Genomic DNA, 22078 nt, shown 5'->3' on the forward strand with positions numbered 1-22078 from the left:
GCCTTTCTCCTAATCCTACCTCACAGCAGGAAATAAGTACGTATAATCTAGTGAGTGTACTGGTATATAGCCAACACTGAACCCATCACAATCATTGCTGTATTCTCCAAGAAATCTCAAATTAGTGAACAAAAACCACTACAGACAGCTTCCTGATGAGCTCCATGAGAGCAGAGGGAAATCAAGGCAGAGCCATGATTTGTCAGGATTTGCTTGATCCTCATGTGCCTCACTGTGCATTTGGAGCTGAGCCCTTGAACCTTAGGGCCTGAGAGGAGATTGCACAAACCTTTCCAGGAGTCAAAGTCAGAAGAAAACCGCAAAGTGTCTTAAGGCATTCATGGCTCCCACTGAGGTCCATCCCCAACACAGGCTCCTCATGGACTCCTTGGAGGACAGAATTGAAGGCCAGAATGGCACAAAAACCTCTCAGAGACTCAGCGTGGAAAGGAAATTCCAAAGTACCTTAAAAACCTTGAGTATCTCAAAGTATTAATGAGCCCCACTGAGTGTCAGTACAAAGCTCCCAAGGGACTTGTTAAAGTAGATAATTGGGGTCATGATTGCACAAACCTCTCACAGAGTCTGTATCAAAACAGAAACACCAAGTAGCTTAAAAGAACTGAAGTACCTTGAAGCATTAATGAGCCCCACTGAGTGTTGTTACTGACAAAGCCTCTCCAGGGACTAATTACAGCAGATAATTGGAGGCCATCATTGCACAAAGCTCTCAGAGACTCCAAGGCAAAAGCCAAACCCAAAGTCCTTTGAAAAACCTGCAATCCCTGCAGGGAGCATTCAGGAGTCCCCATTCCTGAGCAAGGCTCCCCAGGGACTCCTTCCAGCAGATCCTTGAGGCCACTGGGATGTGGGCTAGGGGGGGATGCTGAGGGCAGGACAAGGGGGTGACAGTGCCCAGCCTGGCTGGGGCTGCGCCAGGAGGCCCCAGGGCCTCAGGACAAGGTGTCTCCTCCCAGGCCTTGGTGGTACAGACCCTGCTGTGCCCCAGGGCACCAAGACTTGGCTTCTCTTTGTCCCCACCTGTCATCACTGCCTCCAGTTCTCTGCTCTGCCTGGGGTCTGGGGACACTTTTTCAGTCGTGTCCCTCAGTGGGACCCATTACAAGTCCAAGAAACTTTGGAGTTGGATTCTGACTTGGAGTTCTGGAGAGGTTTCTTCAGCTCCTTCTCAGGGACTGATGTTCAGGGCCTGAGCACAAAGCCCCAGAGGCTCATTACAGTCCTAGTCCTGTATCTGTGCTGCTGAGCTGAGCTGGGCTCCTGGCACAGAGACAGCTCCTGGTAACCAAGAAGAGCTTCAAAAGCACATTTCTCCTGATGAGCAGCTCTTCTGCCAGCCCAGCAGGGCTGAGGCACTGCCTGCAGCCAGCCCAGGCACAGCACAGAGGCACAGAGAGCTTCAATCAGTCACGGCTGGGAAGGTGCTGAGAAGTGCCTGGGGCAGAATCACTGCCAGCCCTTGGCACAGGAACCTCTGGCTGCAGGACAATGCAGCTGCAGCTCCTGGAGCCATCTCCTGCTGCTGGACCATTCCAATGCCTATAGACTCTGTGAGTACAACTCTGGGTATTTCTGGTGCAGGGGAGGTGAAATGCTCATGAAGCTCTGATGTACTGAGGGGTTCTGATCAGTCACAGAATATTTCCAAGACAAGGATTTTGATAAAAATGAGGAAAATTCCTAAGACTGTATTCAGTTTCCTACTATTGGAGGATGACGGGGAGGGGGTATAAATATTAAAGGATGATTATGAATTTTGACAAGTACCTGAGAAATCTGAACTGTTACTTTTAGTGATCAATAGGTTCACAGGAGATTCCTAATGTACTTTCAGCCCCTCCTCTGCCCATGGACAGCACCGGCATCACCTTTGCTGGAGCCATCAGGCTCAGTCTGAGCTGTCCTTTCTCCAAGCTGCAAACAGAACCTGCCCCATCCAGTGCCCTGCAAACAGGCAGGGTTCTGTAGGACCAAGGAGAGTGCACAGAGATTTTTTGGGGTCTGTGAGTGCTGGCACAGAGAGATCAGGCACAGGGAAACACCTGCAGCAGGGAAATCTGCAGGAAGCAGAGAGAAGATCAGGGAATGAAAGAAAACAAAACCCAGCAATGCTGTGGCAGGGAGAGTTTAGAGATGCCCACAGGATCCCCTCCAGTGCAGCCCCTCCCTCTGAACAAGCCCCCTCCCTCCTGTGCCCCAGCCAAGCCTTTGCCCTCAGGGCCGGGGCTCCAAGGTGTGCAGCCCCTCCTGTGCAGGCAGAACTGCAGCAGAGCCGTGGGGCAGCTCTGCAGCCCCGGGCCCAGTTCCCTCCGCAGAGCACAGGGCTGGGAGCATCTGCCCGGCCCTGGGGGCTCTGGCAGGGGGCACCGCTGGCTCAGGGTGATGCTGTCCCCAGTGCCCAGCTCTGGGCAATGCTGTCAGTGCAGCCAGGGAAGGAGCTGCATCTCCCTTCATCCAATGCCAGCATAAGGACACTTGGAAGTGTCCCTGAGATTTCAGTCCAAGCTGGGAGCTTCAATCCAGGGCACAAACCTGTCCTGAAGTATCTCTGAGATATAAGATTGGTGGGGAAAGGCAGCGGTGTTGTTACACTGAAAATGCTGCTGGGTTGGTGAAATGAGCAAAGAGAGCCCTTGGCCACAAATGTGGAGCTGGCCTGTGGTGGATCCATCTGCTCTCAGCAGTACATAAGGCATTTTTGGGAATAAACATGGGAAGTTGATCACCCTCCACCTGCTAAAGTTTAAACCCCTGACAAAATCTGAACAGATCAGAATGAAAGAACACCTCCCCTTAGTCTCCACTCATCACTTTGTCTCAGAGAAATCACTCTATTCTCCCGGGGGGCAGCAAAAATGCTGAGGGCTTATGATATCCAAGAATACCAAGACAGACATGGAGGGAGCTTAAAAAGAAAACTGCAGAACACTTGAACACAAAAGGAGGTCTGTGTCACTTACAGGGCACAGCGTATGGGAAATTGCTTTGATTTTGCTTACGGGTGTCTCCTCTATCTCTACACTGTCTTTTTCTCCATGAACAGGTCCACATGCCAAGGATCAGCAAATGTCCAACAGCACCTCCATCAGGCACTTCCTCCTGCTGGCATTGGCAGACACGCGGCAGCTGCAGCTCCTGCACTTCTGCCTCTTGCTGGGCATCTCCCTGGCTGCCCTCCTGGGCAACAGCCTCATCATCAGCGCCGTAGCCTGCAGCCACCACCTGCACACGCCCATGTTCTTCTTCCTGCTCAACCTGGCCCTCACTGACCTGGGCTTCATCTGCACCACTGTCCCCAAAGCCATGCACAATTCCCTCTGGGACACCAGGGACATCTCCTACACAGGATGTGCTGCTCAGCTCTTTTTCTTTCTCTTCTTTATCATAGCAGAGTTTTCTCTCCTGACCATCATGTGCTACGACCGCTACATGTCCATCTGCAAACCTCTGCACTACGGGACCCTCCTGGGCAGCAGAGCTTGTGCCCACATGGCAGCAGCTGCCTGGGCCAGTGCCTTTCTAACTGCTCTCATGCACATGGCCAATACATTTTCCCTGCCCCTGTGCCATGGCAATGCCCTGGGCCAGTTCTTCTGTGAAATCCCCCAGATCCTCAAGCTCTCCTGCTCCAAACCCTACATCAGGGAACTTGGAGTTTCTGTTTTCACTGCCTCCTTAGCTTTTGGTTGTTTTGTGTTCATTATTTTCTCCTATGTGCAGATCTTGAGGGCTGTGCTGAGGATCCCCTCTGAGCAGGGACGGCATAAAGCCTTTTCCACCTGTCTCCCTCACCTGGTTGTGGTCTCCCTGTTTATCAGCACTGGTATATTTTCCTATCTAAAGCCCCCCTCCATGTCCTCTCCATCCCTGGATCTGACCCTGTCAGTTCTGTACTCGGTAGTGACTCCAGCCCTGAACCCGCTCATCTACAGCCTGAGGAACCAGGAGCTCAAGGCTGCCGTGTGGAGACTGATGGCTGGATGCATTCAGAAAGACTAAATTAGATGACAGTTTTTGCAAATCACTTGTAATAAAAGTCATCTTAGATAGCTCTTGTTGGTTTTCTTGCTGGTGGTTTTTTTTCCCTTGATTGTAGTTTTTCCATATTTTCCAAAAGAAAAGCCACAGTTCATTCCATTTCACATTTTGTGTATCTCAAGAGTTCCTGTGGCCACAGACTGTGTCAAGGAGGGGCTGCAGTCTTGGTGGCTTTAAAGGAACTAAAGGATCTCCCAGCCAAGTTTTCTGCAGAGATGCCCTTTTGTTGCCTTCTCTGGAGGTGCAGCACCAATGTCTGTGTGCAGAGCTGGGGGCAGATCAGGGCTGGCCCAGCAGCTGTGCCCAGCAGCAGCAGCACTTGGTGTTGCCAGTGCTGCTGCCGTGGCCCTGCCCCGCTGCCCTGGTGGCCCTGGTGTTGCCGTAGGGCCTGAGTGCTCTCGGGGCCGGGCACAGTCCTGGGGGTGGCAGTGCCGGGGCTGCAGCAGGGACAGGCCATGGGCACTGCTGGGGCGGCACTGACGCCTCAGCCCAGGGCCTGGGGGCTCCAGGCTCCTTGCCCAGGCTCTCTCAAGAACACACCCAGGCCAATGCTCTGCACAGAAACCCCCGTGAGCAGCCTCAGGCTGGCCGTGGGCAGGCTGGGGGCAAACAGCATGGCTGGGGCTCTGCAAGGGCCCTGGGGCAGAGGGGAAGGAGCAGCAGAGCAGGGGCTGATCCATCCCCAGTGCGCTGCACAGCTCAGGGCAGCGTCCCAGAGCATGCTCATGGAGCTGCCAATGACATCCCCCCTCTGCAGCCCTGGCCTCTCCCCCAGCTCACACAGGTGCCCCATCCTTGCAGGCACAGACACGGCAGCACTGGCTCAGCAGCCCCTGTTTGCATTGCACACAGCAGAGGGAGCACCCCCATGCTGTTGGTGTGGGGACATGAACCTGAGGGAGCACAAATGCCATCAGCCCCTGGGGCCAGCAAGGGCTGGGGGACACCGGGGAAACCACTCAGTTTTTTCTTGGCTTCTGCAGTCAGGCAGAAAGTTTGTTCCCATCAGCTGGGAGTTCCCTGTCCCAGTGCAGACGCTGTTGCTCAGAGCCAGGGCTGCCTAGCAGCCACCCCCAAAATGCCTTCAGCATTTCCTTGACTTCACCTTTGCTTTTTTCACTCTTCCTGCCGCAAGTTTCTTCCTATTGCCCAGCCCTGTCCCCTCCCCTGCAAACAGCCCATCCCTTTTTGCCCTTTCCTCTCTGGCCCCACTCCCCATTGCAGTTCCTGACTTGGCACCATGGGAACGTCCCTTGGGCAGCAGGATCATCCTACAAGTGCTGCAGGAATTGTCTGCAGGCTCCTGCAGTGCCTGGTGCTGCTCCCTTGCCAGAGGCACCCCAGGCCAGGGGGGCACATCTGGGCTGCTGTGTCTGGCTCTGGGACTCCGTGTTCTGGGCAGTGAGGAGGAACTGCAGAGGCTCTGCAGGACTGACAGGATGGGCTTTGGGGCTGGCAGGAGAAGCTGAGGGACCTGGGCTGCTGGAGCTTCTGAAGAGGAGGCCCAGGGCTCCTCCTGCAACTGCTCCAAGGGTGGTTCCAGAGAATCCCAGAATCAGCAAGGGTGGAAAAGACCTTGGAGATCATCAAGTCCACCCTGTGCCCTGACACTGCCCTGTCTCCCTTGATCCTCCTCTTCTGCAGGATAAACAACCTCAGCTCCCTCAGCAACTCCTCAAAGCTCTTGTGCTCCAGACCCATCCTCAGCCTTGTTGTCCTTCTCTGGACACACTCCAGCCCCTCTATGTCCTTCTTAATTGGGGGCTCCAGAACTGAACACAGCACTCAAGGTGCTGCCCAAGCAGTGCTGAGCACAGGGGAAGAATCCCTGCCCTGCTCCTGCTGGCCACACCATTCCTGAGCCAGGCCAGGAGCCATTGGCCTTCTTGCCCACCTGGGCACACTGCTGGCTCATGTCCAGCCTGCTGTCCATCAGTCCCTGCAGGTCCCTTTCTGCCTGGCTGCTGTCCAGCCCCTCTGACACCTTGTGGAAGGGAAGGGAAGGGAAGGGAAAGGAAGGGAAGGGAAGGGAAGGGAAGGGAAGGGAAGGGAAGGGAAGGGAAGGGAAGGGAAGGGAAGGGAAGGGAAGGGAAGGGAAGGGAAGGGAAGGGAAGGGAAGGGAAAGGAAGGGAAGGGAAGGGAAGGGAAGGGAAGGGAAGGGAAGGGAAGGGAAGGGAAGGGTCCAGATCCAATCCTTCCTGAAATGTGGGGTTTGCTGGCACTGCCAGTGCCTTGATCTGAAAATTTCCCTATTCTGGCACAGCCCAAGTGCAGCAATTTGCTGGCACAGAAATCCAAAACCCGGCAACTTTCTGCTACTGGGTCTGGCACCGCCCATGTCTTGTGTTTGCTGACCCAGTACCCAGATTTGGAAATTTCCTGGTGCCCGCACAGCCCAAGTCCAGTGATTTGCTGGCACAGAAATCTAAAATTTGGAAATTTCAAGGTTCTGACTCCAGCACCATCCAGATCTAGTGTTTGCTGAGACCGCCAGTGCACAGATTTGGAAATTTCCCAATGCCTTCACAGCCCAGGTCCAGCAATTTGGTTTTAGCTAGCTTAGGAAGAGAAGTTCCTCGGACTGTGACTTTCCTTTTTCTTGGAACTGTTTAAACCTGCTCTGGACTGAAAACCCAGACAAACACCGGCAGCTCACACCTGTGGCCCCCTGAGCTCTGGGACGCTGCATTCCAGCACCAGAGGGACTTAGAAGAGACCGAGTGAGCCAACTACAACCCACAAAAAGGACTTTGTGAATTTGCCATCTCTTCAGCACTGTCCGAGGTTTTATTTAATATTATTCATTTTTCATGCTTGTGAATACTTTACTTGTTTAATAAACTGGGGTTTTTTTCACTTTTCTCGAGGGAAGTCTTTTCCTGAACTAGTAGGGAGAGGGGCTGCTTGAACTTGCTTTCTAGATGGATTCCTTTTGGAGGTTTCCTCCCAAAATTTGCCCTAAGCCAGCACTAACAGTCACAATGAAAACTTCACCAGTGGCATAATTTCCTGGTGGCAAATCTTGTGACAGAAGCTTGACCTTGTTCTCCATGAGAAATTCTTGGGAAGAGCAGACAGGACAAGATTCCTGGAAAACTGAAACAGCTTTCCAGAAGTGAAATGAAAATGGAAGAAACAATCCAAGATGTTTTCCTCTATTTATTTCTATGCTCCCCTTTTCCATGTTGCATCCCAGTAATTCCAGATGTACCTCACCTCTAAGATCAGTGACTTAGGGATTTTTAGGCCTTCTAAAATACCATGAGCCACACACAGTTTTCCTTCTCCTGTTTTTACTGGAAAGCAACACTGGACATGTAAGTGCAGTGCTGGGCTCAGGTAGGAATCCTACCCCAAGGGAAGGTGCCCCGAAAGTGTTTGACCCTCAGCAAGGACAATGCACAGCAGCAGGCGAGGGGATCGCTGTGCCAGTGCGCAGGAGTCAGGGCTCTGCATCCGGGCTCAAGGCTGCAAAGTTCCCGTGTTTGGGCAGACGGAGGGGCTGTCCCCGGGGCGCGCGGGGCTCAAACGTGGGGCTCGTGGGGCGAGCGGGGAACGGACACGGGGACGAACGGCCCCGGTGCCTCAGTTGCAGCAGCGGCAGCAGCAGCGGCAGCAGCAGCGGCGACAGCAGCAGCAGCAAACAGATAGTTTTCAACACTCTTTCCATTTCTCTTTTTCTTTCTCTTTCTCACCCTTTCCCGCTGTCGGGCACCCTTCTCTCGGGGTCCCTTGTCCGGCGTCCCTCTCCTCTCCCCGCCTCCCTCTCCCCTGCCGGGCCAGGCCATGCCCCCGGCCCGCCCCCGGCCCCGGGCGGGGCTGCCCCGTGCCCGGCCCCGGCCGTCCCGCCGCGGTCTCGCCTCCGTCCGGCTCTGGCCGTACTGGCGGTGGCGCTGCTGGGCGGGCATCAGTGCCTGGTGCGGGGGCGGCATCGCCGCCCTTCGGCTCCGCCTGGCCGGAGCCCGGCTCCGGACCCGACGCAGGGTCCAGTCCCGGCCCCGGCCCCGGCCCCGGCTCCGGCTCCTCCCGGGGCCCGCGGAGGACACAGGCGGCGCGGCCGCTCCCGCCACCTCCGCTGCGGCTTCCCCGGCCCGAGCTCCGCCACTCGGCAGCGCGGCCGCCAGCCCCAAGCCGCCGCGGCCCGGGGCGGGTGGGGATGCCGGGCCTGGGGCGGGTGAGGGGCGCTCGGGGGTCGTTGCTGGCCCCGAGCCGAGCGCTGACAGCCGCGTCTCGCCCGCAGGTGAGGCGCACGAGGCCCTGCAGGAGCGGTACCGGCTGGGATCGCTGCTGGGGCGCGGCGGCTTCGGCAGCGTCTTCGCGGCCACGCGGCTCTCGGACGGCGCCCCGGTGAGCGGCGGGGCCGGCGGCGGGCGCGGGAGGAGGGGGCGGAGGAGGAGGGAGGAGGAGGAGAAGGTCGGGGCGCGGCGGGACGGGTGGCCAGCTCAGCCCGCTGCTCTCCCTCGCTCACAGGTGGCAATCAAACGCGTGCCGCGGGATCGCATCCGGCACTGGGGCGAGCTGGTGAGTGAGCGGGGCCAGCGGCAGCAGCCGGGCCGTGCCAGGCGGCGAGGAGCCGGGGCCCGGCAGGGTGGGAGCCGCCGGGAGCCCTGCGGGGAGAGCGGGCGTGGGGTGAGCGGGGCGTGCAGAGCATCCCGGGCTGGCTGAGGGCTCCCAGAGCCCCGGCACGGCCTCGGCCCCACTGACGGCACCGCGCTCCTCCCGCAGCCCGACGGCACCAGCGCCCCGCTGGAGATCGTGCTGCTGGCCAAGGTGTCCCGTGGCTGTGGTGGTGTTATTCAGCTCCTGGAGTGGCTTGAGCTCCCCGACAGCTTCCTGCTGGTGCTGGAGCGTCCGGAGCGGTGCCAGGAACTCTCGGGTTTCCTGGCGGAGCGGGGGTTCCTGCCGGAGGAGGAGGCGCGGGGGCTGTTCCGCCAGGTGCTGGAGGCCGTGCGGCACTGCACCAGCTGCGGGGTCCTGCACCGGGACATGAAGCCCGAGAATGTCCTGCTCGACCTGGCCAGCGGGCAGCTGAAACTGATCGACTTTGGCTGTGGCGCCTTCCTCCAAGACACAGCCTACACCCAGTTTGCAGGTGAGCCCTCGCAGGGGATGCTCCTGGGCATCTTGTGGCCCAGCCTGGGTGCAGCACTGGGGCTTCCCCCTATTGCAGCCGTGATGGGATTGATGCTGGAGCCGAGTTGTTCTGGGTGGGGTGTGAGGGCGGCCAGCTCCCAGCCCTGCTGACAGCCTTCAGCACTCACTGTGGCCTGGGCTGGGGCTGGAGCTGGGGCAGCCAGCCCAACACAAACCCCCATGGGGGTAGCAGAGAGGGGGGTCTGACCGCGTGCCCCGGATGGTTTGGTGTGCAGGTGAGGAAGGGCTGGACTGCTCTGCTCTCCTTGTTTGCCTTGGCTTATTAACATTTTTGGGGGCCATGGAGGTGGGGAGGAGAGTGAGTTTTCTCTACTACTGGGTGGGTTTCTTCTTTGTGTGTCATGGTTTGGCCTTCCCAGGGATTGTACTGCCCTCTTCCAGCACCGGTGGCTTCTTTTCCAGCCCCGAGTTTGTGCACAAGTCCCAGGTGCTGGTGAGAGGGCAGCTCTCACTCCATGTGCCTCTGGGGCAGCCCCCACATGCCCAGGGATGCTGGGGCCAGGCTCTGGGAGCAGCAGCATCCCCCTGCTGATCTCTGTCTGTGTTCCACAGGAACCCTGTCCTATAGCCCACCAGAGTGGATCCAGCACCAACGCTACCACGGCGAGGCAGCCACGATCTGGTCCCTGGGCCTCCTGCTGTGCCACCTGGTCATGGGGAAGCACCCGTTCAGGAGGGGCCAGGAGATCATCCGGGGGCGGATCTTGTTCCCACGATGGCTCTCTCAAGGTGGATCCTCATCTCTGGGCACGGGGGCAGTACCATTGCTGGGAGACAGGAGCAGGCTCATGGGCATCCCGCTCTGGCAGCTGCTGAGGAGGTGGCACATGTCCTGCTCTCCTGCTGTCCTCCAAACAGAACATCCATGGGGAAGTTTAGGCCCAGCTCTGAGCACACCCAGCATGGTCTGGGCATGGGAACAGGGGGGCAACTTCTCCAATTGACTGATGATTTCTGGTTTCTCTCCCCAGACTGCCAGGATATCATTAAGAGGTGTTTGTCCATGCAGCCCTCAGAGAGGCCATCCTTAGAAGATCTTTTCTGTCATCCTTGGGTGAAGGGTGTTCCTCTGCCCTAGAAGATGGGAGAGATCCACGTGCACATTTGGATCCAGGGGCCTGGCAGGTACCAGCTCCACGCATCTCTTGGCAATCAGTGGCAAAGCAAACCAGGCTGGTTTTGTCCTGCCTGTAGCTTTGAGCAGGGGTCAGCAGAAGGGAATATGCAGCTCTTGGGCTGGAGCTGAGCTGCAGACCTGGTGTGGCAAGCACTGGTGACCACCATCCCCCTGGTTTTGTTTGTCCTGTTCATGGATGGCTGGGGCCCTGGGCAGAGCCCTGACAGCCTGGTCTGGCCCCAGGGCAGGAGAAGGAGCCTCTGGAGAAGCTGTTCCAGGTGGGGCTGCTGCTGGAGACACCAAGGACAACCTCAAGGATGACAATCTCTTCCCAGCCTGGCCAGCTGAAGATGATGGACTTGGATTCTGGCACCTTCTTCAAAGCCAGGCTCCAGGCCCAATTCGCAGGTGAGTCCACAGGCAGGGGGATGCTCCCTGATCTGGGCATGGCACGGCCTGGCTGGGCACCAAAGGTTCCCCCTTTGCTGGGGCAGATGTAATGAATTCTTCAGTCAGCTGCCCAGCTGCTTTTTGACTCTAGGAAGCTACTGAGGGCTGCATGTGCCGTGGCTGGCTGCAGGCTGGGCACATGTGCTGCCCTCCTGCTCTGCTGCCAAAGGCAGCAGGGATGGGCAGCTCTGGGCACAGCTCTGGGCACAGCCAGCATGGCCTGGTCATCACAGGCCTTGGCACAAGGGCACAGGAGCCCTCAGCTGACGGGCGGTTTCTGCTTTCTCTCCTTGCAGCCGGGCTCTGCGGGTGCTGAGGCTGCTCTGGGCTCTGCCAGGGCTCTGCTGGGCTCAGCCCTGGGCCCAGCTGGGCTGGTTCTGCCCTCACATTGCTCTGACAGCTCTGCATCAGACCAGCCCGTTGCGAGCACAGCGCCTGAGCTTTCTGCTTTGGCAGGTGAGTGAGACTCTGCTGCAGGCCCAGAGATTGCAGCTGGGGACACACATCCAATTGGCAAGGACCCAAACTCTCCACAGTCCCAGCTGAATGCCTGGATCTCTTTTGTCTGTCCCATTCTTCCTTCTTTATTGGCTGGAATTATGCAATTGCACGTTCTTCCTCCTCTAGAAGTGCCACGAGTGGGCCAAAGCTGGCGAGTGGGCCGTGCTCCTGAGGCAGTGGAGTCTGGAGCTGGTGGATGGAGAATTGCCCTTCTGCACTGCCAAACCAGAGCAAAAAGCTGTAAGTGGGACTTTGTCAGGAATTTCTTAGAGACACAGTTTCAAAGGGAATGTGCAGCTCATTTCCAGGCTGAGAAGGAAGGTCATCTTCTAAAGGATTTGGGGTTTGACAGAGTTTCCACTCCCAGTCCTGCTTGGAGCTGGAAGGGCACAAAGCAATTTCCTTGTGCTTCAACCACAATTTCAAGTACCAATGTTGGAAACAAAGCCCAAAATCTTTTAAAAGGCTGCTGAGGTCAGTAAGATGGATGCATGCCATCAGCACATTTACAATGTAAATAACTGAGTTATCTTTTTAAAAAGATCATTTACCTTATAATGCACAGAATTTAACTTTGCCTTTATATTTTGTTTTTTTTCACTAACATTATGTTTTTTTCACTAACACTTGGATTTTACTCTTATCTTTTACCATTTACCTATTTTTCCCTTTGTCCTTTTTTTTCCTTTCAATAGAAAACATGTCCTACAAAAGGAACATCCTTTGCTCCTGGTTCCTGTGTGGAGCAGCTCCCTTCCTGCTGGCTGAGCTGGTCAGGCAGAGCCCGGCTTTTCCCCGTTGCTGGGCACAGACTGATGGAGCAGCACTGCTGAACATGGGCACACAGAGGGACCAGCAGCAGCTGCCTTTGGCCACCTGAGGCTCCAAGGCCCAAACTCTGAGCAGCCAGGGCTGGAAGAGACTGGCAGGATCTGATCCCTGACTCTAGGCCAGGGCTGCACAAATGACCCCACAGAAGCAGCAGCAGCAGCAGCAGCAGCAGCAGCAGCAGCAGATGGAGCTGACTTTGAGCACAGCCCCTGCCCCTCTTCCCTCCCGTGTGCAGCGGTGTCACAGCAGCCTGAGGCACCTGGGAGCCCCCAGTGCCAGCAGGGACTGGAGATGGCAGCCCGGGGCTCCTGGAGGCTTTGCAGGGAACGGAGCTGGGCACTCCCTGTCCATGGGGAGCTTCCAGATGGAAAAGGCTGCTGTGCCCAGGCAGCTGCAAGGGCACAGAAAGGAGGCTCTGGAGCACTGGATCTGTGCCAGTGCCACAGTCCTGAGCAGCAGCCACTGAGCCCTGGGGGAACAGAGGGCACAGCACGAGGGACAGAACCAGGCAAGGGCAGAGACTGGAGAGAGCCAGGCCCGGGAGCAGGAACAGCTGCTCCATTGCACTCTTGGAGAAAGCTCTTGGCTGGTTCAAAGCACTGAAAGGCATGAAGGGCAGAGAGGAGGCCACAGCAAACAATGCTCCTGTTTGCACAGCCTCCCCTCTCCGTGTCCCAGAAGGAATTGCATGGACTGTGTTCTTCTCTCCGAGGCGTCTCGTTCAGCATGAGCAGCTCAGCACCAGGAGCTGAAGGAGCTGAAGCCTCAGGCCACAGGAGCTGGGCAAGAGGGAACTTTTGGAGCAAAGTAATGCTGCTAAAATAGCCCCAGCTGGATGCAGTGGATATAATCATGGAATCACAGAATCCTTTCTGTTGGAAAATCCCTCTGAGCTCAGCCAGTGCAGCCGCTCACCCAGCAGTGCGAAGCCCAGCACTAAACCACGTCCCTGCAGTGCCAAGGCCTGGACACCAGCCCTGAGTGAGGCCTGGACAGCATGCCCTGAGCCAAAGGTGGCCTCTGGATGAACCTTCCAAGCAAAGGTTATCTTTGTATCTGCTCCCTGATGAAATATGCATGGTCATTAGCAGTGAGATAGATGCAGCCACTCGTTAGTGAAACATGTGTTGGAGATGAGGGGGAGACGACCATCCTTTAATGCATTGAACTCCGATTTTATTGATCAATCAATCACCTTAAATAACAAAGTTAACGAACTTCATGCATATTCTGTAATCCAATGTCATGATAGGCTAACAGAGAAATTTCTAACCACTCCCTTTGTTTTAGAATACCTACAATTGTTTATTAAAAACAGAAACCAAAACAGAAACCAAAAACTAAAACAGAAACCAGTGTTCCCAAAACGTTTACATCTGTTCTCAGGATGGCAGGCCTTCCCAGAGACGGTGTTCTACTTGTTATGGGAAGACAATCTGAGAACTCCATTGTTTATAGAATGATGCCTGAGAGAGTCTAATTGTTTATACAAATCAGAAGGCTGAGAGCTGTTAGAAACTGCTTTTACTTTTCCCCTATACTTTTCTCTCAATCGTATGTCTCATGGCCTTTTCTTTAAGTCATTCTTGAAAAACTCTCCAACAAACATGTATTGACCTTTGTGTATTTAGAAGCCAGACAAGGCCATGAAATCTGACATCTGGCCTTGTTTGGGGCTGTATGGTCAAAGTCAGCTCCCTTGGTTCCTCCTTGAGCCCTGGCCAGGCTTTGGGAGGGACCCAAGAGGTGGATGAAAGCAGATGTTGCCACACTAGCAGTGCTGTCAGTTTGTTCCTTCAGCACTGTCAGAGCTGGGCCCTCTCCCAGCGGGGTTGGAGCCTCACCTGGGGCTGGAGGCACCTGCAGGAATTCCCAGTGCCCAGGAGTGGCTCTGCAGCCCTTGGCTGTGACAGCTTCCCCAGCTGCTGTGTGGGTCTGGGGGATGGTAAAGCCTGAGGGTAAATGCTGCTGGATCTTTGTTAATCTCTGCAGGCAATCTTTGTTGGGGATGGTTGGGTGCATTGCTGAGCTGCTCCTTTTGTGATTCTTTGCTGCTCTGAACTGCAGGAAATGACACTGATTCCTTCAGTTGGAGTCTGTGCCTTTGGTGCTGCCCTGCCCACTGGTAAAACAAAACTGGCACAGTCTGGCCAGATCCCAACAAAATGTCACTTGTTCAGTGTAAATGTGAGGAATCAGTGCCATCAGAAATTCCCAGCTGGGAAGCCCTTCCCTGGAGGTCCCTGGCTCTGGAGTGGGCTGAGGTCGGAGCCCCGTGGGAGCAGTGGGGCAGTCGGGTAAAAGAAGCTGCACCCCTGGATGTCTTCAAATGCATCCAAAAATTGTATATGGAAAAGGAAAAGACCTTGTGGATTTGGGCAGACAAAGATGAATTTGTTGAGAGTACATAGGAAACAGCACCTTCAGAAGGAACAATGATTGTTGGAATGCTCCAACAAGGAGCAACAGAAGAAGGTTTTCAGCTTGAGCTCAGATGCCCTTGTGCAAGTGAAATATCAATATAACAAATAACTATATACATATTTATAGTATAATAAGACCTTCATGTTTGTATTTATAGCTTTTAATGTATATATGTCTATATCTACATGTCTATATCTGTATTTATATATAAATATGTACATATAATAATAATGTGAAATAGTGCTGACAATACTAATTTGGTATCTTTGGCTGCTCAGGGATGTAACACAAAATACCCTACAGAACAGGATTGGCCAGGACCCTAATGTCAGTGGTCAACTTTGTGAGATTGTATACAATGGAAAAAGGAGGAAGGGAGGAAATTGGCTATTTTTACAGGGTGTGCTGATACTGTGATGCAGAGTGCTTTGTCTGTTCCTGTGAAAAATACAGCGATTTTGTCTGCAGGGTTTTTCATGTACCAGAGTATGCACAAGCTGCAGGATTGGTTGAAAGGGTGAAGGGGTTGTTAAAAGAGCAGTTGGAAAGATGAGGAGATGGGAACCTTTGCCCATGGAGAACCCATCTCCCAGATGTGCTCCATGCCCTTAACAATGGCCCACGGGGGAAATGGAAACCCCCTGGCTGTGCACGGCTGCCCCCAATTTGCAAATCCAGCCATGGGCAGTGAGACTTGGGCTGCCTGGGAAATTGTTCTGGCTGTGATGGCCCCTGGCAGGGCCGGCCCAGAGGCTACAGGGCTGGGCCTTCATGCATTGGAGTTCATTAGGAGAAATTCAAAGCAAATGAGAGCTGTCAATACTGAAACAGGAATTCAGATTCCTCCAGGACACTTTGCTTTGGTAACTGCTCCCTTGGAGCTTGGCCTTGCAAAGTGTTCCTGTCATGGCAGGAGGAATTGATGCAGAATATCAAGGAGAAATTACAGTAATTCTGTAAACAATAATGAACAAGATTGGATTATTCAACCCTGTGACAGGGTAGCACAATTATTGATATTGCAACTCTAAGAGCAATTGATAAAAAAGGAGATCCAGCTCCAGTCACCACCATTTGTGGAGATAAAGGGTTTGGATCCAGCAGCCCTAATAATGGAGCCAGAGTGTGGGTCGGAGGCCAAATGGCCCTCCCGAGGCAGCTGAAGGAGCAGCTCCTAGGAAAGACAACTCTGAGTCCTGAAACCTGGGCAGGAACAATGGGAATGTGTCCCTGCAGCCAAGGATTCTGTGTGAGAACAAGTAAATCTGACAGGATATTGTTTTACACATCCTGCCAGACCAGATCTCCCTGTTTGCCCCAAGGGCCCCTGTGGAAAATGCTCTGATCCACGGGGCTCCATGTGAAGGCTGCTGTGACACTGAGGGACTTGCACAGGAATTCCATCCAGGAGGCTGGGTGCCCCTCAGGGACTGGGACCCGGCCCCTTCCAGCCAGAGGGGAAAGGGCCCCCCAAGCCTTGTTAGCCACAGACAGCATGGTAAAGCTGAACAGCAAAGGGCCCTGGGGGCATTATTCTGGAATTAAAAAGGTGCCAGCTCCATGCACAACAGAATTCTTGTTCCTAATTTGAATGATTGAGAAAAAAGAATGAAGAATGGTGTCACTAAAGTACTACTGATGTCTGTAAGGTGTACCTTGATAGTCAGCCAGAATCTTTGTCTGCCACAAACACCTCTAGTGTTTCACCAAGGGATTGGTCATCAAAATGTAATGATGGGTTTTGATGGATTGCTGAGCTTCTTTTGTAATTCTCTGCTAATGATGATGTGCTTTGCTGAGCTTATCCTTTTGTAAATCTTTGCAGCTGTGCATGATATAAATGACACAATTCCTTCAGTTGGTGTCTGTGTCTTTGGTAGTGACCCTGCCCACTGGTGAAACAGGGCGCCCTCTTGCCTAGGTGTTCTCTGGGAAGGCAAAAGCCCTCCCTCCAAAATTCCCCCCTTTCTCCCTGTTCCCCCCTTCATACCCTGAGCATGATGTGCTCTGGTCTGGGCTATGCCCGGGTCAGTTGGGGTCCCCTGTCCTGGCTGTGTCCCCTGCCCAGCTCCCCCACAGCCGCAGCCCCTCCCCAGCGTGGCTGGACGAGGGGCAGGACAGGCCTTGGCTGTGCTGCAGCTCAGCAAGAACAAAACCATCTCTGCGTGCTCAGCCCTGTGCTCAGCACCGGGCCCAGCAGTGTCTCAGTGCCAGGGCTGTGCCCTCAGTCCCTGCCAGGGGTTTCCATGGCAACTGCCAGGACGGGTGACCCAGGTGTGCCCCCAGTGCCCATTGCCATGGAAACAGTGCCCAGCCCTGCCCCTTTCTGTCTGGCTGACCTGGCCTTTGGCCCTGGCAGTGCTGTTGGCTGCTGGTTCCTGGTGCCTGAGCGGCCAGCGCAGCACAGGGCATGTGGCCATGGCACAGCCCCCAGCAAGGGATCCCCTCTGGCTCGGGGCACTGACACCAGCCCTGAGCAAGGGGCCAGGGCAGCTTTCTATGGCCACTAACCATCACAACGGGGCTGGGCATTGGTTGCCATGGCACCAAACCAAGGACCGGGCCCCATGGCCATTGCCATGGCACCTGGTGGCACCAACAAGTGTCACTGCAATTGTACCTGGAACAGCCCTGGCACCGCTTTGTCCTGAGGGTTGCAATGGCAGCTGAGGGCAGCAACAGCTGGGGCTCTGCAAGGGCCCTGGGGGAGATGGGAAGGAGCAGCAGAGCAGGGGCTGATCCATCCCCAGTGCGCTGCACAGCCCAGGGCAGTGTCCCAGAGCGTCCACATGGAGCTGCCAACAACATCCCCCCTCTGCAGCCCTGGCCTCTCCCCAGCTCACACAGGTGCCCCATCCTTGCAGGCACAGACACGGCAGCACTGGCTCAGCAGCCCCTGTTTGCATTGCACACAGCAGCGGGAGCACCCCCATGCTGTTGGTGTGGGCACATGTACCTGAGGGAGCACAAATGCCATCAGCCCCTGGGGCCAGCAAGGGCTGGGGAACACCAGGGAAACCACTCAGCTTTGTCCTGGCCTCTGCAGTCAGCCAGAAAGTTTGTTCCCATCAGCTGGGAGTTTCCTGTCCCACTGCAGACGCTGTTGCTCAGAGCCAGGGCTGCCTAGCAGCCACCCCCAAACTGCCCTCAGCATTTCCTCTGCTTCACCTTTGCTTTCTTTACTCTTCCTGATACAAATTTCTTCTAATTACCCTCCTCAGGGGACCCAGAACTGGACACAGCACTCGAGGTGCTGCCCAAGCAGTGCTGAGCACAGGGGAAGAATCCCTGCCCTGCTCCTGCTGGCCACACCATTCCTGAGCCAGGCCAGGAGCCATTGGCCTTCTTGGCCACCTGGGCACACCGCTGCCTCATGTCCAGCCTGCTGTCCATCAGTCCCTGCAGGTCCCTTTCTGCCTGGCTGCTCTCCAGCCGCTCTGTCCCCAGGCTGTATTGCTGCAGGGGTTGTTGTGGCCAAAGTGCAGGACCCGGCACTTGGACTTGTTAAACCTCACCTTGTTGGATTTGGGTCCTGGATCCAGCCTGTCCAGGGCCCTGTGCAGAGCCTTCCTACCTCCATCCTCCATCAGATCCACACTCACACCCAGTTTGGTGTCATCTGCAGATTTGCTGATGTTGGAGACAATCCCGTCATCCAGACCATTCCATGCAGACATTGAAATCCACGCTGGCTGGCTCTGACCCCTCAGCCATCCTGTGGGTGCCCTGGGATGGCACTCAAGGTGATCTGTTCCATAACTTTGCTGAGCACCCAGGTCAGGCTGACCGGCCTGGAGTTCCCCAGCTCCTCCTTCCAGCCCTTCTTGAGGATGGGCTCACACTGGCACCTCCAGTCCTCTGGGACCTCCATGGTGAGCCAGCACTGATGGTAAATGATGGAGAGCAGCTTGGGGAGCTCATCCACCAGCTCCCTCATCCCCCTGAGATGGATCCCATCCAATCCCATTCACCTGTGAGCATCTGAGTGGCTCAACAGGTCACCAGCTGCTTCCTCCTGGATTCCAGGGGGGCTGTTCTTCTCCCTGTGCCCATCTACCAGCTCAGGAGAGCACTTGTCCTGAGGACAGCCTGTCCTAATATTGAAAATTGAGAGAAACAAGATGTTAAGTAGCTCTGCCTTCTCCTTATCTTTAGTTACTATATTCCCCACTGCATCCAATAAAGAGTAGAGGTTCTCCTTATCCCATGTTTTGCTATTAATTTAATTGTGGAAACATTGTCTATTTTTTTTCACAGAAGTGGTCAGGTTAAACTCTAATTGAGTTTTCACCTCTTGACTTTTTTTCTGCACGACTTTACAACATCCTTAAACATTTCCTAAGCTGCTTGACCTTCTGTCCAAAGTTGATGCACCTCTTGTTACCCTTGAGTTCCCACAAAATCTCCACGGCCAGCCAGGCCAGTCATTTTCCTCACTAGCTCATCTTTTGCCACACTGGGACAGGCTGCTCCTTCCCCCTTAAGATTACTTTCTTGAAATGTGTCCATCCTTCCTGGACCCTTTTGTTTGTAAGGGATATTTTCCTTAAAAAGAAATCAGTGCCTGATTCATTACTCCCCAAATCTGCATCCTAAATAAGCCAAAGTCTGCCCTTCATAATTGTTAATAAATTGTTTCCTGTTCAACTGTGGTCTGTTGGCCATGAAGGGAAAATTTCTGTGCCTCTGAGTCTCACCAGTTCCTGACCCCCAAAGGACACAAACCCGATGAGTTGTGTTTCCCACTCCAGTGGCTGCACTTGCACTTCCTTCCATAGCCAGAGCAGAGCTCCCTTGTCCCAGAAAGTTCTTGGCAATGCAGGGATGAAGGAAACAGGACAGGCTCTGGGGATCAGGGGCAGGGCACAGCCAGGGATTTGGAGGCTGTTGTGAGCCGAGGGCAGGACTCAGACCTTGGCCTTGGTGAACCTCATCCAATTGTCCTGGGCCCATGGCTCCAGCCTGGCCAGATCCCTCTGCAGAGCTTCCTGCCCCCCCAGCACAGCCACACTCCCACCCAGCTTGGGCTCACCTGGGAACTGACTGAGGGTACCCTCAATGGCCTCATCCAGATCAGCAATAAAGAGATTTCGCTGACCTGGCCCCAATCCTGAGCCCTGGGGACACCCCTGGATGTGACCCCATTCCTCAGCTGCTCTGACTGCCAGGGGTTGGATGAGAGAAATGGTGGTGTTGGGGTAGGAACAAAGTGTGATTGACTGTCAGCCATGAAGGGTCTTGATTTTCATATCTGCTCAAACTGCATTAGGAGGTGCTGGGGATCAATATCAACTGGGGATTGCTGATATCAATCTATAAAGAAGAAAATAAAACAGGACAAAAGAGTTCTCTCTGCATTGTTTTCAATATGGTATATTCACATTGAATAGCCTTCTGAAATCTGTCTAATTAACCACAGAAGATCTGAAAACTTAGATTATTCCCATGGGATTTTCTTGTTTTGGGTGTTTTGAACAAATGTTTGAGCTTTTCTTACTTAATTCCTGAAGTCAAGAGGTGCTGGGGATCCATATCAACTGGATACCAATCTATAAACAAGATACCAATCTATAAACAAGAAAAGAAAACTGGACAAAACCAGTTCTCTCTGTTTAGTTTTCAATATACCATATTCACTTTAAATACACCTCTGAAATCTGACTAATTAACCACAGAAATATTGAAAACTTCAATATTTCCCACGGGGTTTTCTTGTTGAAATGTTTTAAACAAATGTTTAATAGCCTTTTTCACTGAATTCCTCAACTGAGTAGCTCAAGAAAGAAGAGGCCTCTGGAGTAGTAAAATTCATCAGCACCCTCCAAGTGGCTGAGGATCCATCTCCATCAGAGCAGCAATGAACAGAAATGGGCACAGCTTTGTGGCTGCCCCAGCTTTGGCATGGGCCCTGGGCCTGGAGCAAGAGCAGCTCTTGAGGTCCCCAAGGCTGGGGCTTTTGTGCTGCCCTGGGTAGATGGGATGGCAGCAGGGGCTGCAGAGCTCTCAGCACCTCAGGCCGAGGGGAGCAGGGCAGCCAGGGAGCCTCCTTTGGCCTTGGCCAAGCACCTTCCCTCATGGCTGGAGCCGAGTCCTGTGGCTGCTGCTGTGCCCTTGCCAGGGGCTGAGGCCGTGGGGCAGTGCCCAGAGCAGCCTGGCTTGAGCAGAGCTGTGGGGCCAGAGCCAGCTGGGCTGGGCTGGGGAGAGGCCCTTGGTGCTGCCCAGAGCTCAGGGCAGCTGGCAGAGCTTGCAGGGAGATGGGCTGGGCTCAGACAGCCTGGCCTAGAAAACATCAGTGTCCATCTCAGCCTGACTGAGCGTGCAGGGGCAGAACTCAGGCCAGGCCTTGTGAGGTAGGGCCAGCGCCTGTGCAAGGCATTGCAAACAGGCAAGTGGCCCAGAGAGGAGGCTGCTCTGTGCCCTTGGTGGCAGGGATGGAGGAGGGAGGGGGTCCAGGACATTTGTCAGCACCAGCCTCTGTGCCCAGGCCTTTGCAGCCCTGGCTGCTGAGCCCAGCTTCTGCCTGGGCTGAGTTTGGCTGTGGCCCAGCTCCATCCTCCTGCAGGGTCAGGGCCTGTTCCCAGTCATGGCCAGCCCTGGCTGCCTCTCTGCTGGCGCAGAGGCCGGCAGAGCCCAGCGCAGGGCTGTCTGTGCAGTCCCACAGGTGCCAGGGGCTCTGCAGGAGCTGGCAGAGGCTGCCCAGCAGGGAGGCCATGGGGCACAGAGCCCCAAGGCTGCTGTGGGCACCACGGCACAGGGGCCGTTCCCAGCCGCAATGCTCCTGGCCTGGGCTGGGCCTGCACAGGGGCTGGGCCACCATGGCTGGGCCAGCACAGGCCCAGCCGCTGCTGGGGCTGACAGCAAGGCCAGGCTCACACAAGACATTGCTGAGCATGGCCTGTGCTGGCCAGGCCTGACTGTGCCAAAGGCAGAGCTCAGCTGCCCTTGGGGGCTGCAGGAACAGTCCAGAGCCCAAAGAGCCTCCATGGCTGTGCTGGAGACCAAGGCTGCAGGAGGGAAATGCAGGGCTGCTGCAGGATGGGGAGGGCATTGAATTCCAGCACACACCTCAGCTCTCTGATGATCCCAGCACCATGCTGGGCCCTGTTTCAGACTGGAGCAGAGCAGATGTTGATGGGACAGGAGCCCTGCGGGGCTGTCAGGGACCTGCAGCTTGCAAGGTGCTCTGCTCTCCCTCAGGTGCTTTCGGAGAGATCCAATCCTAGCTGGGCACCTCAGGGCACAAGTGGCACTGCCTGGTCCCCCCCCCCCCCCCCCCCCGGCAGTCTTGCCTGGCAGGGCGGGGAGGGAGGAGTGAGTGGGGCTGGGGCACTTTCGCTTTTGGCTTGCTGGCCTGCTTGCTTGCCTGCTTGCTTGCTTGCTTCTGCCTTAGCCCTAGCTGATAGCTGCCTTTTTTTTTTCCCCTTTGCTGCTTTCTGCGCTGTTTTTTTTCTTTTCTTTCGTCCTCTCTTTCTTACCCGCCCCTGAAGATACTGGACCGGCTCCGGACCTGACCTGGGACGTCCGGCGGGATCTCCGGAGTCA

The sequence above is a fragment of the Melozone crissalis genome, unplaced genomic scaffold (genome assembly GCF_028551555.1).
Source record: "Melozone crissalis strain CALT ecotype California unplaced genomic scaffold, PUWL_Pcris_2 ptg000032l_1, whole genome shotgun sequence".
Taxonomy (NCBI): Eukaryota; Metazoa; Chordata; class Aves; order Passeriformes; family Passerellidae; genus Melozone; species Melozone crissalis.